The sequence below is a fragment of the Pongo pygmaeus genome, chromosome 3, assembly GCF_028885625.2.
Source record: "Pongo pygmaeus isolate AG05252 chromosome 3, NHGRI_mPonPyg2-v2.0_pri, whole genome shotgun sequence".
Classification (NCBI taxonomy): Eukaryota; Metazoa; Chordata; class Mammalia; order Primates; family Hominidae; genus Pongo; species Pongo pygmaeus.
The window spans coordinates 109480973-109495581 of NC_072376.2; positions in this window are offsets into that span (position 1 = coordinate 109480973).

Here is a 14609-nt window from a genome sequence, read left to right on the forward strand (position 1 = left end):
TATGCGGACTGCCTGGGCTTGCTCCTTATGGTTCCAAAATCTTAGCAAACTTCCCAGCACCAGGAAGAGCTATATGAGGCCATGTCAACCAGAGAGGATTCGCAAGATCTGTCAACATAAGGGGAGCAAAAGAACAGACCATGAGTTGTACCAGCTTCAGTCTTCAGAAAGAGATGTCCACCCTATTTCCTCTGGACAGGAGCGCAGGGGGAGCCTGGATCATCCACTCCTCAATGGAATTCAAAGATCATTCAGAACACACTATATTTATATGTAGTCATGAGTTCCTTTCATTGCATATTACTCTCCAACACACTTGGATACTATTTTGAAAAGAAGCAGGGGTAGAAATCTGAGCATTTTTCTTAAAAGAGACTAACCATTTATGTAACAGGACTGTTTAAATTGTTGCATCCACAATATTTACCAAACTGAACTAAAATTTAGATTTTTTTCCACCATACTGAAAAGTGTGGGATTGTAAGGAAATTTATAGCAGTAACACACAAAATAAACTACATTATTTTTGGACATTTGAATGTAGTTGAGTAAATCTTTGAACCTAACAATAAATATATGTGCGTATGTGAAAAATTGGAAGAAAAGAGGCCATCTGTATTGTTTTTAAGCATTCAATGAAGCTTCACTGGAACAAAGTTGAAGTCCAGCTTACCCATTAATTAATTGCTTTTGCAGATATGCAATTATCTCAACCACTTTGAGTATTAAGATTATACAGCTCCTAAATTTGGTGGGGCTGAAAGGAGGTTTCTCTTTGTTTCTTTTAGCTGTGATTTAGATGAAAAACTATACTGTTTATAATTAACACTTTGCAAAGAGAATATCAAAATATGAATAGGAACATTCACAGTTAATTGAAGTACTGATATCCTTAATAACATCAAAGAAATTGTAAAATAAAATAAGAAAGTAACTGAATACACTGGTGAGTCTTTCAGGGAAAAAATGCTTTAATAGTTTCTATACGTAATTCTATTCCTTATATTACATTCTGCTTGTTATTCTGTTAGACTCAAATAATAATAATCTTTCTAAAACACACAAAGTAGCTGTCACAAAATGAGGTCAGCTGTGAGTTTGCTCATTTCAGAACTCTTCTAAAATAAGAAATCCACTTAAAATAGCTTTATACCTTCCAAAGCATATAATATTTCAACCAATATTTGAATGAACCCAATGAATGAACAAATAATATTAAATCTTGAACATCTTTGAGTTTATAGTTCAGAGTAATATAGTAAATAATTTCAAGAATTATTTTTTAAATCCAAATTTTAATGATGTTTTCATTATAATTTTCTACTCATTTGGCTTAATTTCCCTACAAACCTGAGAGGAACTGATTCTGAGATGCCGTATTCATAATCCCACACATTCTTAAATCATTCTTTAATGATATAAGGAGACATGTATTTGTCACGTTTCTCCAGACAAAGAAAATGGAAATAAGGATTGCCATATCAGGGTGGAGGATTATAATAAGCCATTTTCCAAAAATTTTTCCATTTGGGTAAGGGCTTTAAACTGTATATTTTATCAATACTATTAACAAATTGTCTTAATATTTTACAGGGTCTTTTTTAACGTTAACTTACTGTGAGTCTTATAACCACTCTATGACATATGCAGGACAGAAATTCTCATCATCTCCTTGCCCCCACTGCATCCTATTTTGAAAAAGAAAAGCCCGAGCTTTAGAAAAAGTAAGTGTTTTTTTAAGTCTATTTTGCCTGATGTCAATACAATCACTCTAGCTTTCTTATGATTTCTGTTTGCATGGTATCTTTTTTCATCATTTCACCAATTTGTATCATTGAATATCAAGTGCATCTCCTGCAGATAGATCTTATTTTTTAATAGTCTAACAATCTCTCCCTTTTTTGGATTTATTAGTCAGTTCACATTTAATTTTATTATTATTACTATTTTATTTGACATGAGGGAGAACTTTATTATTATAATTCTTCCAATGGGCAATTCTTTGCTTCATGGTTTTTACAATTTATTAACATCTTGGACTTCATTCAAAAAGATATTTAACAGCTTTGTGGATATTTACTTAATAAGCTGTACATATATAAAATGTTCAACTTGACACTTTTTGACATACATACACATTCATGAAAGCATCAACACAATCAAGACAAGTGCAAGTTTCCTCATTCTCCCTTGAAATCTTTCTTTTCTGACCCTCCGTATTCCTTCCCCATCCTCAGTCAACCACTGATTTGTTTTCTGTTACTACAGATTAGCTGGTATTTATTAAAATTTTATATAAGTGGGAACCTATAGTATGTTCTCTTTTTTGTTGTCTGGCTATTTTCATTCAGTATAGCAAGAGACTCATCCATGTTGCTGAGTATCAATAGCTCATTCCTTTTTATTGATGAGTTCCATTCTATTGTGTAGATATACTACAATTTGTTTATACACTCACCTGTTGATGGGCATATGAGTAGTTTCTAGTTTAGGACTATGACAACTAAAACTGCTATGAACATTCTTATAAAAATGTAGAGATAGGCTTTCATTTCTCATGTGTGAATACCTGGAAGTAGAAAACATATGATAGGCTTATAGTTTACATTCTTACCAACAGTGTATGAGAATTTCAGTTGTTCTGCTTCCTCACTGACACTTAGTATAATCATTCTTTTTAATTTTAGGCATTTTAATAGATGTGTAGTAGTACCACATATGGTTTTAATTGCATTTTTCTAATGAATGGTGTAGAGTATGTTTTTATATATTTATATACTGTGTGTTTAATACTGGTAAAGTATCTATTCAAATTGTCAATTTTCTATTGCCCTGTGAGTTCTTGCATTAATAATTTTTGGCAGTGATTTATATGTTGTTAATACAAATTCATTATTGGATGTGATTTGTGAATATATTCCCTCAGTATGAAATTTCTCTTTTATTACCATAATAGTGTCTTTTGAAGAGTGAAAATTCTTAATTTTGATAAAGTTCAACTTATTTATTTTTAAATAAAGCATGCTTCTGGTGTTGGTCTAAGAAATAATTGCCTAACCCAAGATCATAAAGGCTTTCTTCCATGTTTTTCTTCTGGAAGTTTTATAGTTTTAAGTTTCACATCTTTTCCTATAATCCATCTTATATTAATTTCTCTATACAATGCAAGTTACCAATCAAGGTTTTTTTTGTTTGCTTAAATTTTTTGGTGTATAAATATCTAATAATTCTAGAACACTTTGTTGAAAATATTGTCGTTTCTCCATTAAATTGCCTTCAACGTTCCAATGAAAATCAATTGACTATACGTGAGTAGTTCTGTTTCTGGACTCTATATTCTGTTTCATTCATTAAGTTGTCTATGTTGACAAAAATACAGTACTGTATTGATTATTATGTCTGTATATATACATAATAAGCCTTGGAGTCAGGGTGTATAAGTTCTTCAAATTTATTTTTAATTTTATTTTTCAAGGCTGTTTTCTATTATTATTACTTTGCTACCCTAGATCCCTTACATTTTCACATGATTTCTAGAATCAGCTTGTCAATTTCTATTTAAAAAGACCTATTTTTTTCTGTCTTATTTTGGGTTATTTTATATGATTCATTTTATCTGTGGCTTATTGGTTATACTTTGTGTTATTTTAGTGTTTGCTTTAGGGTTTAAAATATTTAGTGTTAATTTATCAGGATATAGCTTTAAGTAATATTACCTCTTCTCCTTTTGAATTAGAACACTACAAAACTAAGCATTCGTTTCTATTCTCCTGATTTTTTTGTTATTGTTTGTAGACATCTTACTTTTACAAATATAATAAACTTTATGATACAATACATTCTTATTATTTTGGTTTCAACAATTGATCTTTCAAAGAGATTTAAATAACAACCCAAATTAATTTATATTAGCTAACATAGTTATCTTACATGGTGCATGCACTTTATTCTTTTGTATAGATCTAGATTTCAATATGCTATCACTTTGCTTCTGATTGAAGAATTTTCTTTAGCAATTTTTATAGTTCAGATCTCTTATAAATGATTTTTTTCAGCTTTGGTATGTCTACAAAAGTCTTTATTAAACTTTCATTTTTAAAGGTATTTTTGTTAGAAAAAGACTTCTAGATTGTCTTTTTTTTTCAGTATTCTAAAAATATAAAACATAAAATTGCCTTTTATGTTGCATTGTCTTAAACAAGAAATCTGCTATTGTCCTCATCTTTTTTCCTCTGCATGAAATGTTTCTTCCCATTAGAAAAGTTGGATGTACGGCTGCCATTTTTACATTTTGTTTTCTCTTTTTCATGTCTTTTTTCTTTCTCTATTCCTTCCTATTGCTTTTTTGCATTAAGTGAATTTTTTTAGTATAATATTTTAATTCTTTTAGTGATTTTTCTCTATTTTTTTTAGTTTTTTTTTTTTTTTTGGTGGTTGCCTGCCCTCAGGGTTTACTATATACATCTTAATTTATCAGAATCTACCTCAGATTTATACTAACTTAATTACAGATATATAGATACAGTAAGATATAGAAATGGTATTTCTATATAACTCTGTTATTTTATTTTTCTTCCCCATTTTTGTGCATATACATACAGATAAACACATACACACACACACACAATCTTAGACCCAGCAGTACATTGTTATTATTATTGATTTGTATAATTATATGTCTCTTAAAAAGCAAGAGAAGAAAGAAAAGCAAGTATATATTTTACAGTTTGCTATATTTATCTTCTTATTTGCCATTTCTGGTTTTATTCATTTATTCTTGTTAGTCAAAGTAACCGTCCGGCATCATTTCTGTACTTCAGTACAATTCTGCTCCCACCCACGTCCTTTGTGCTTTTATCAAATGTATTACATTTCTGTATGTTATCAGCCCAACAATACAATTATACATGTATTGTTTAATTATTTAATTTTTAAATCCGTTAAGGGAAAAAAATGCATTTCTACTATCTTTTTTTTTTTTTTTTTTTTTTTTTTTTGAGACGGAGTCTCGCTCTGTCGCCCAGGCTGGAGTCTGGAGCGCGGTGGCACGATCTCGGCTCACGGCAAGCTCCGTCTCCTGGGTTCATGGCATTCTCCTGCCTCAGCCTTCTGAGTACCTGGGACTACAGGCACCCGCCACCACGCGCAGCCAACTTTTTGTATTTGTAGTAGAGACGGGGTTTCTCCGTGTTAGCCAAGATGGTCTCGATCTCCTGACCTGTGATCTACCCGCCTTGGCCTCACAAAGTGCTGGAACCACAGGCGTGAGCCACCGCACCCGGCCCATTTCTACTTTTTTAATTACATAATTACCTTACTGATGAACTTTTATTTTCTCTGTAAATTCCAATCTCTGTTTTCTTGCTTTCAGCCTGAAGAACTTCTTTTAGTGTTTCTTGTAAGGTTGGTCTTCTAGCACAGACTCTTCCAGATTTTGTTCATCTGAGAATTTCTTTATTTTACCTTTACTTTTTGAAGATAGTTTTGTTTGATATAAGGTTCTTGGTTGAGTTTTTCTTTGAATACTTTGAATATGTCATACACTACCTTCTAGCCACTATTGTTTCTATTGAGAAGTTGGCTGTAAATTTTACTGGGGTCCCCTTCCATGTGACAAATCATTTTTCTCTTGCTGCTTTGAAGATTTTTCTCTTTCTCTTTAATCTTTTAGTATGTTTACTATTATTTGCTTGGGTGCACCTTTTTAAAAATTTGTTATAGTTGGGGTTTGTTGAGCTTCTTGGATATATATGTTAATGTCTTTCAGCAAACTTGTGAAGTCTTCAACCATTATTTCTTCATTTTTTTTTGGCTCATTTCTCTTTCTTCCTCTACTTCTGATATTTCAGTTACAAATGTGTTGGTGCATTTAAAGGTAGTTCATATTTCTTTGATGGTCTATTCATGTTTCTTCACTCTATATTCCCTTTATTCTTTGGATTGCATAATCTCTATGGATCTGTCTTTAAATTCACTGATTCTTCTGCCAGTTCAAATGCACTATAGAACTCTCTAATAAATTTTTCATTTTAGTTTTTGTAGTTTCAAATACAGAATTTCAATTTGGTTCTTTTAATAATTTCTATATCTTTATTGACATTTTCTATTTTTATGAGCTATTGATTTTATACTTTTCCTTATGCTCTTAACCATTTATGCCTAGTGTACCATTATTGGAATGCTAAGCATATGGGAGTTATTTATATCCTACTGCTCAAGGCCATCACAAAGGTCTGATTGCAAAAATTCAAAAAATTGCAACCTCAGGCATAAATGTGTTAAGAATGTTTTCCTTTGTTCTTTGAGCATATTTGTACTGGCTACTTTCAAATTGTTGTCTGCTAAATATAATATCTGGGCCCTCTTACAGGCAATTTCTGTTGTCTGCTTTTATTCTGTGTATGGGTCACATATTACATGTCTCATAATTTCTTTTGCTAAGTTCCAGGAGATTTCACATACTATATTGCAGAAACTCCAGATATTGATTTTCCTCCCTTCTCTTTAGACCCTTTTTGTTGTTGTTGTTTTCCTGTGTTTTTGTTTGTTTCTTTGGTTGGTTGGTTTTTATTTGTTTTGTTTTGTTTTGACTGAAGTAAGCTACTTTAGTAAATCTTTCTCTTGCAGTGTGAAGTTTTAGTGTTATTCCCCTGAGAAGGCAGCTTTGTGTATGCATACATTTATCATAGGGTGACAATGATTTTACCAGGCTATCTTTGTCTTTTTCTCTGATCTCTCTATTAAGCCATCTGTTTCATTTGGTATTATACTCTGCCCAATAGACTCCACTAACATGGACTGATTGCTTTATTGTTTTCAACAATGCTCTGAGGCATAGATTGTTTAGCAATCTCATCTAATTAAACTTGGAAAGTGGTAGTTGTTAGGCTTGTCTTTGAGGCCTTTTACTGTCCTCAGAAGGGCACTTTTAAGCTATATCTTTCGGTGGTTCTCTCTAGTAAACTAAATGACCAATGGCTTGGCTTCTTGATCTTAAGAGGAGCAGCTGTTTTTGAGAGCACCATTTGGCTTAAACTTCCCCACACTCTGTTTCAAATAAAGACAGTTCTTTTCTTTTTTTTTTTTTTTTTAATTATACTTTAAGTTCTAGAGCACGTGAGTGCAACATGCAGGTTTGTTACTTATGTATACATGTGCCGTATTGGTTTGCTGCACCCATTAACTCGACATTTACATTAGATATTTCTCCTAATGCTATCCCTCCCCTATCCCCCCACCCCATGACAGGCCCCGGTGCATGATGTTCCACACCCTGTGTCCAAGTGTTCTCATTGTTCAATTCTGACCTATCAGTGAGAACATGCAGTGTTTGGTTTTCTGTCCTTGTGATAGTTTGCTCAGAATGATGGTTTCCAGCTTCATCCATGTCCCTACAAAGGACATGAACTCATCATTTTTTATGGCTCCATAGTATTCCATGGTGTATATGTGCCACATTTTCTTAATCCAGTCTATCATTGCTGGACATTTGGATTGGTTCCAAGTCTTTGCTATTGTGAATAGTCCCGCAATAAACATACATGTGCATGTGTCTTTATGGTAGCATGATTTATAGCCCTTTAGGTATATACCCAGTAATGGGATTGCTGGGTCAAATGGCATTTCTAGTTCTAGATCCTTGAGGAATTGCCACACTGTCTTCCACAATGGCTGAACTAGTTTGCAGTCCCACCAACAATGTAAAAGCATTACTATTTCTCCACATCCTCTCCAGCACCTGTTGTTTCCTGACTTTTAATGATTGCCATTCTAACTGGTGTGAGATGGTGTCTCATTGTGGTTTTGATTTGCATTTCTCTGATGACCAGAGATGATGAGCATTTTTTCATGTGTCTGCTGGCTGCATAAATGTCTTCTTTTGAAAAATGTCTGTTCATATCCTTTGCCCTCTTTTTGATGGGGTTGATTTTTTCTTGTAAATTTGTTTAAGTTCTTTATAGATTCTGGATATTAGCCCTTTGTCAGATGGGTAGATTGCAAAAATGTTCTCCCATTCTGTGGGTTGCCTGTTCACTCTGATGGTAGTTTCTTTTGCAGTGCAGAAGCTCTTTAGTTTGATTCGATCCCATTTGTGTATTTTGGCATTTGTTTCCATTGCTTTTGGTGTTTTAGACATGAAGTCCTTGCCCATGCCTATGTCCTGAATGTATTGCCTAGGTTTTCTTCTAGGGTTTTTATGGTTTTAGGTCTAACATTTAAGTATTTAATCCATCTTGAATTAATTTTTATATAAGGTGTAAGGAAGGGATCTAGCTTTATAAGGCCAGCATCATCCTCATACCAAAGCCTGGCAGAAACACAAGATAAAAAGAGAATTTTAGACCAATATCCCTGATGAACATTGATGCAAAAATCCTCAATAAAATACTGGAAAACAGAATCCAGCAGCACATCAAAAAGCTTATCCACTAAGATCAAGTTGGCTTCATCCCTGGGATGCAACGCTGGTTCAACGTATGCAAATCAATAAATGTAATCCATCACATAAACAGAACCAAAGACAAGAAACACATGATTATCTCAATAGATGCAGAAAAGGGCTTCAACACAATTCAACAGCCCTTCATGCTAAAAACTCTCAATAAACTAGGTATTGATGGAACGTATCTGAAAATAATAAGAGCTATTTACAACAAACAAAGCTATTTACATACAAAGAGTATGATACAGCCAGTATCATACTCAATGGGCAAAAACTGGAAGCATTCCCTTTGAAAACTGGCATAACACAGGGATGCCCTCTCTCACCACTCCTATTCAACACAGTGTTCAAGTTCTGGCCAGGGCAATCAGACAAGAGAAAGAAATAATGGGTATTCAGTTAGTAAAAGAGGAAGTCAAATTGTTCCTGTTTGCAGATGACATGATTGTATATTTAGAAAACCCCATCGTCTCAGCCCAAAATCTCCTTAAGCTGATAAGCAACTTAAGCAAAGTCTCTGGATACAAAATCAATGTGCAAAAAATCACAAGCATTCTTATACATGAATAACAGACAAACAGAGAGCCAAATCATGAGTGAACTCCCATTCACAATTGCTGCAAAGAGAATAAAATACTTAGGAATCCAACTTACAAGGGATGTGAAAGATTTCTTCAAGGAGAACTACAAACCACTGCTCAGTGAAATAAAAGAGGACACAAACAAATGGAAGAACATTCCATGCTCATGGATACGAAGAATCAATATTGTGAAAATGGCCTTACTGCCCAAGGTAATTTATAGATTCAATGCCATCCCCATCAAGCTACCAATGACTTTCTTCACAGAATTGGAAAAAACTACTTTAAAGTGCATATGGAACCAAAAAAGAGCCTGCATTGCCATTGCCAAGACAATCTTAAGCAAAAAGAACAAAGCTGGAGGCATCATCCCACCTGACTTCAAACTACACTACAAGGCTACAGTAACCAAAACAGCATGGTACTGGTACCAAAACAGAGATATAGACCAATGCAACAGAACAGATGCCTCAGAAATAACACCACACATCTATAATCATCTGATCTTTGACAAACCTGACAAAAACTAGAAATGGGGAAAGAATTCCCTATTTAATAAATGGTGCTGGGAAAACTGGCTAGCCATATGTAGAAAGCGAAGGCAGTTATTTTCAATAGAAAAGAGTTCTCTTTTCCTACAGACCATGTCTCTCTCTGGGCAAACTCTCTGAGCCACTACTCTGGGTTCCAGGTGAGGCAGTAGCCTCTGGACTTCTTGGCTCACCTCTTCCAACATGGTGCCTTTATTTTAAGAGCAAGCTGTGGTTGGACCATAGAAGTCCCAGTATTCTCAGCTTGTAGTACATGAAGTGAAGCCTCTGTCTTGTGGGTAAAATGGGAACAGTAGTCCCCGCCTGCTGGCTAGCCCTTAACAAGAGTCAAATATTTTTAACTTGCATTTGGAATGGATGAGAAGTACTGATAGCCTGTGTCTCTTGGAAAGGTATGATACAACCTGACTGGGAGCTGAGGGGAGAGGATGCCCCATCCTCTTGGCTGCACCTATCCAAGGAAGAACTTTCACCCGGCTGAGATTTGTGGATGAAGAGAAGCAGAAGGTCACATAGCTCAAATGCCACAGTCTCCCACTGTCCTTACTGAGAGAATTAAGAACTTCTATTGTTTTCTTGAATAAGTATTTCCTCATTTGCTGTATATCCTTAGATCATTTTCAAGATACTATTTTTTATGTTTAGTTTTATCATCCCAATAGCTTTGTTTATGTCTCTGAGGAATGGGTCTGCAAAGCTCCTCACAATGTCATCCAGAAATGGAGCCCAGATAAGCTTATTTTTTTTTAAATTGTACTTTCTGTTATTTCAAGAAAACAGGAGATGAGATGTGAGGTGGATAAATATGTTCAATTTTACATCTTGATCTAATCTACTTCATCTCTTTTCAAAAGGTCATTTCTTTCTTATATATCTCCTCTGTCCCTAGCTGTGAGTAATCAGTTTGTTCAGTCACATTGCTAGCGTTTGTTAGAACCAGACCTAGAAACTCCATGGGTAAAGTTGGGTTCAAATCCAGGTTTCCATACTTACTAGTTGTATGAAATTAATGAGCTCTTCAAATTTCTGTTCCTTCATCTCTAGTGAAAAGGAAGAATACATGCCATGTATTTTATGGTTAGAGATAGTATGTAAAAATGCCATTTTAAACATCACTCTTAGAGAATCCAGGTTGTCTCATCTTAATAGGAAACTTTTTAAAAATCATAGCAAAATATTATTAATTTCATTATCTAACAAGCTTTCAACTACTCTTTAATTTAAAAAGTCATCTATACACAAAGCAATTATTGCTATATTTAAAAGTTTCAAAAAGAATATAATTAATTCAAACTCTTTTTTTATTTCTGATTAATCTGTATAGTGCCTTGCATTCTCATGTAAGAGACGTTGAATATCTGATGACTAGGCAGAATTTTATTTTCATGTGGACACTCTTAGATATTTTGGTATCAGTTTAGACACAACAAGCAGAATGACTTAAAAATGTAGGTACAAAAGAGTTTTATTTCAAAAAGTACTACTGTTTAATTCCACACTAACTGATTACTGTGTCTGGAGTGCTTGATTTAATGTAAAGATTTGTAACTTTGGCATTTTCCATACCACTAAGAAATGCCATATAATTATATTAAAATTTTACTGATTCTTACCGCATTTATTTGACATCTATAAAAATTTATACATGGATTAAATAAAAACTTGCCATATTTTTATAAAATGAGTTTTCTAAAAACTTATCAGAACAAAACCTAGCAAAGAACTGTGAATAAAGTAGGTGCCAATAGATAATTACTATATTTAATAAATATGCTCCTAGGTGGGAAAAGCATTTGATAAGCATAGATTTGTCATACTTTTAGGTAAGTGACATATCAATTACAAAGTTTTTAAAAATTTGATATAAGTGAATTGCCTTCTGAAGCTTGCCTGGCAATATTTTTTTACATCAATTTGTTTCTCAGGAGCTGAAAGCAGCCACATTGTCCAGGTATTTATGTGGTTTTTAAAGGTGCATCAATAAATCTTCATGGATTTTGTCAGGTCACTTAATGCCCAGTAATGAAAAGTGAGGTGGTATGAGAGTAGGGAGGTGTTGATTACAAGAAATATCAGGAACTCATCTTGCTTCAACCATTGAGCTTTTATTTGTTTCATATACTGGCTTCAACATAATGTTTAATTCATTCAAACAAAGGGTCCTGTGGTGGTTACTATTGTGTATCAATTGGACTAGGCCTTGGTACACAGATATTTATTTGGAGAAACACTAGTCTGAATATTTCTGTGAAGTTACTTTTTTAGATGAGATTAATATTTTAATCAATAGATTTAGAGTAAAGCAGATTACCTTCTGCAGTGTGGGTGAGTCACATATAATCAGTTAAAGGCCTATGAGAAAACAAAATGAGATCCCACAGAAGAGGAAATTCTGCCTCCAGACTGGCTTAGGACTTGAGCTCCAATTGGATCTTCAACTTGTCTGCTTACCCACAATGCAGATTTTGGACTTGCTAGCCTCCACAATTTCATGACCCAATTCCTTAGATAAATTTCCTTTCAATCTCTCTCTCTCCATATATCTCTTTCACACAAGCTTTCAACTACTCTTTAATTGGAAAAATCGTCTACTGACAATGCAACTACTGCTATATTATAACATGTTTCAAAAAGAATGCAATTAATTCAAATCTAGTTTTTGATATTATATACACACATATACAAACACATGCACATACACACTTACACATTCTATTAGTTCTGTTTCTCTGAAGAACCCTTAATAATACAGGTCATTTGCCTTAAAAATCTTTTTTATTGTTTGTTTGTTTTGAGACGGAGTCTTGCTACGTCACCCAGGCTGGTGTGCAGTGGCTCAATTTCAGCTAATGCAACCTCTGCCTCGTGGGTTCTAGTGATTCTCCTGCCTCAACCTCCTAAGTAGCTGGGATTACAGGTGCGCACCACCATGCCCAGCTAATTTTTGTATATTTAATAGAGACGGTTTCACCATGTTGGCCAGGATGGTCTCGAACTCCTGACCTCAGGAGATTCACTCATCTTGGCCTCCCAAAGTGCTGGGATTACAGGGGTGAGCCACCATGCCCGGCCAAAAAATGTTTTGTAAACCTTGATTTGGTTCAACCATCTGTATAAAGAGTAAGTAAACTAAGGTACAAGGAAGCACTGGCAGTCTCAATATCACACCACCATTTTGTAGGTGACTTGGGACTAGAGCCTAATTCCTTCTGCTTCTCTTATCAGCAGTAGATCTCTCTTTAAAATATTAGTCCACAAACTTTAGTGTGAATCAGAACCACCTGAAGCACTTGTAAAAACACATGTTATTTGGTTTTGCTTCCTCTCTACTAACATTTCTGAGTCAATATATCCATAGTAGGACACCAAAATTTGCATTTAATTTCTAACAAGTTCCTAAATGATGCTGAGGCTGCTGGTTTAAAATCACACTAGAAAACAACTGCTGTAGACCACAGTTTAAAGTGTGGGGAAGCAATGGAGAAGTTACAATGTACCAAGAATGAAGAAAACATTAAATAAATTGTTTGATGTGGCCTCTTTTTGGGCTCTTGCCTCGTGCCTACTGAAAGTTTTTTCCATATTTCTGGGCCTCACATTTCTGATTAATAAAATAAAGACTTTAGACCAAATGATATTTGACGTCCCCTCTAAGATAATATAAATGCTACTACTTTCTTACGATAATTAAATAAAATGGTTAAGAAAAAAATTGAAGCTATGCCACTATAACAGCTGGAAACAATTTGGCAGCATGCATCTGTAAACTTTGCAAGTAACTGTGGTTTGAGTAAATTGTTTTCTCACATAGCAAAATGTTTGAAACTAGGTGATTATCACCTTTTTCTTTTTTTTTTTTTTTTTCAGTTTTACAGGTTGGGTTCTCTAGAAGAGATGCTGAGACAGACTATTGGGATGTAAGATGTTTAGTAGGGATCACACCTACAAAGATAAATGGGAGGAAGTAAGATTAGATAGAAAAAAACTGCAATGCAAACCCAACAAAAGCTTATCCAACCTAGCAGGGAGCTAGAGTATACATTGCCTATGAGAGTGTCCCACATTGGCCTGAAATGGCCAGGTCCATTTCAGGGCATAAACTAAATGTCATTCTGTCCCTGCAAGAGTGTGGCCTTGCCTTAACCAGATCACTCTCAGCATCTGAGTTAGATCCTGAAGGGCTGATGTTGGAGGCTGTCTGTGGATCCCACTCTCTACAGGTAGTAGCCAGTCCTTCCTTGAAGGGGGTTTTGGAAGGCACATCTCCAGGTATATTACACATATCAACACAAGTTCTCTGTGATTCCATTGGTCTTTCTCTTATGTTCAAACAATGACTCATGAAGTTTCAAGTATTACATGCCATTCAAAGCACAGAGGGACAGAAGGAGCAGTAGGGTTGTTTCATTCTGTTCAGGATGCTGTAACATACACTGGGTGGCTTATGAACAACAAACATGTATTGCTCACAATTCTAGAGGCTGGAAAGTCCAAGATGAAGGTGGCTGCAGATTCAGTGTCTGGCGAGGACCTGCTTCCTCATATCACCTTCTCTCTGTGTCCCATATGAAGAAAGGAGCAAGCTAACTCTGGGGTCTTTTTTATCCAGACACTAATCCCATTCATGAGAGCAGAGCGTCATGACAGAATCATCTCCCAAAGGCCCCACCTTCTAATGCCATCACCTTAAGGGGTAGGATTTCAACATATGAATTGGTGGGGGATGACACAGATGTTCAGACCCTAGCAAACGTCTAGCCCCTTTAACAGGAAATTGAAAACTTTCCTAGAAACCATTGAGTCGATTTTGCTTATGTCTCATCAGAAAGTTATCACGTGATTAATCAAGCTACAGGTAACTAGTTAGTATCTCCAGTCTCTACAGTAGGAAAATAAAAGGAAAAGGGGGTTGGGAATAGATGTGATTTTTCAACCATGAAGACCTTTGCCACTCACTTTACTAATCACCTAAAATGTCTGCCAGTTACTTTGCCAGATGCTAAAATGTCAAATTCCACAAAAATGGTGCCAAAT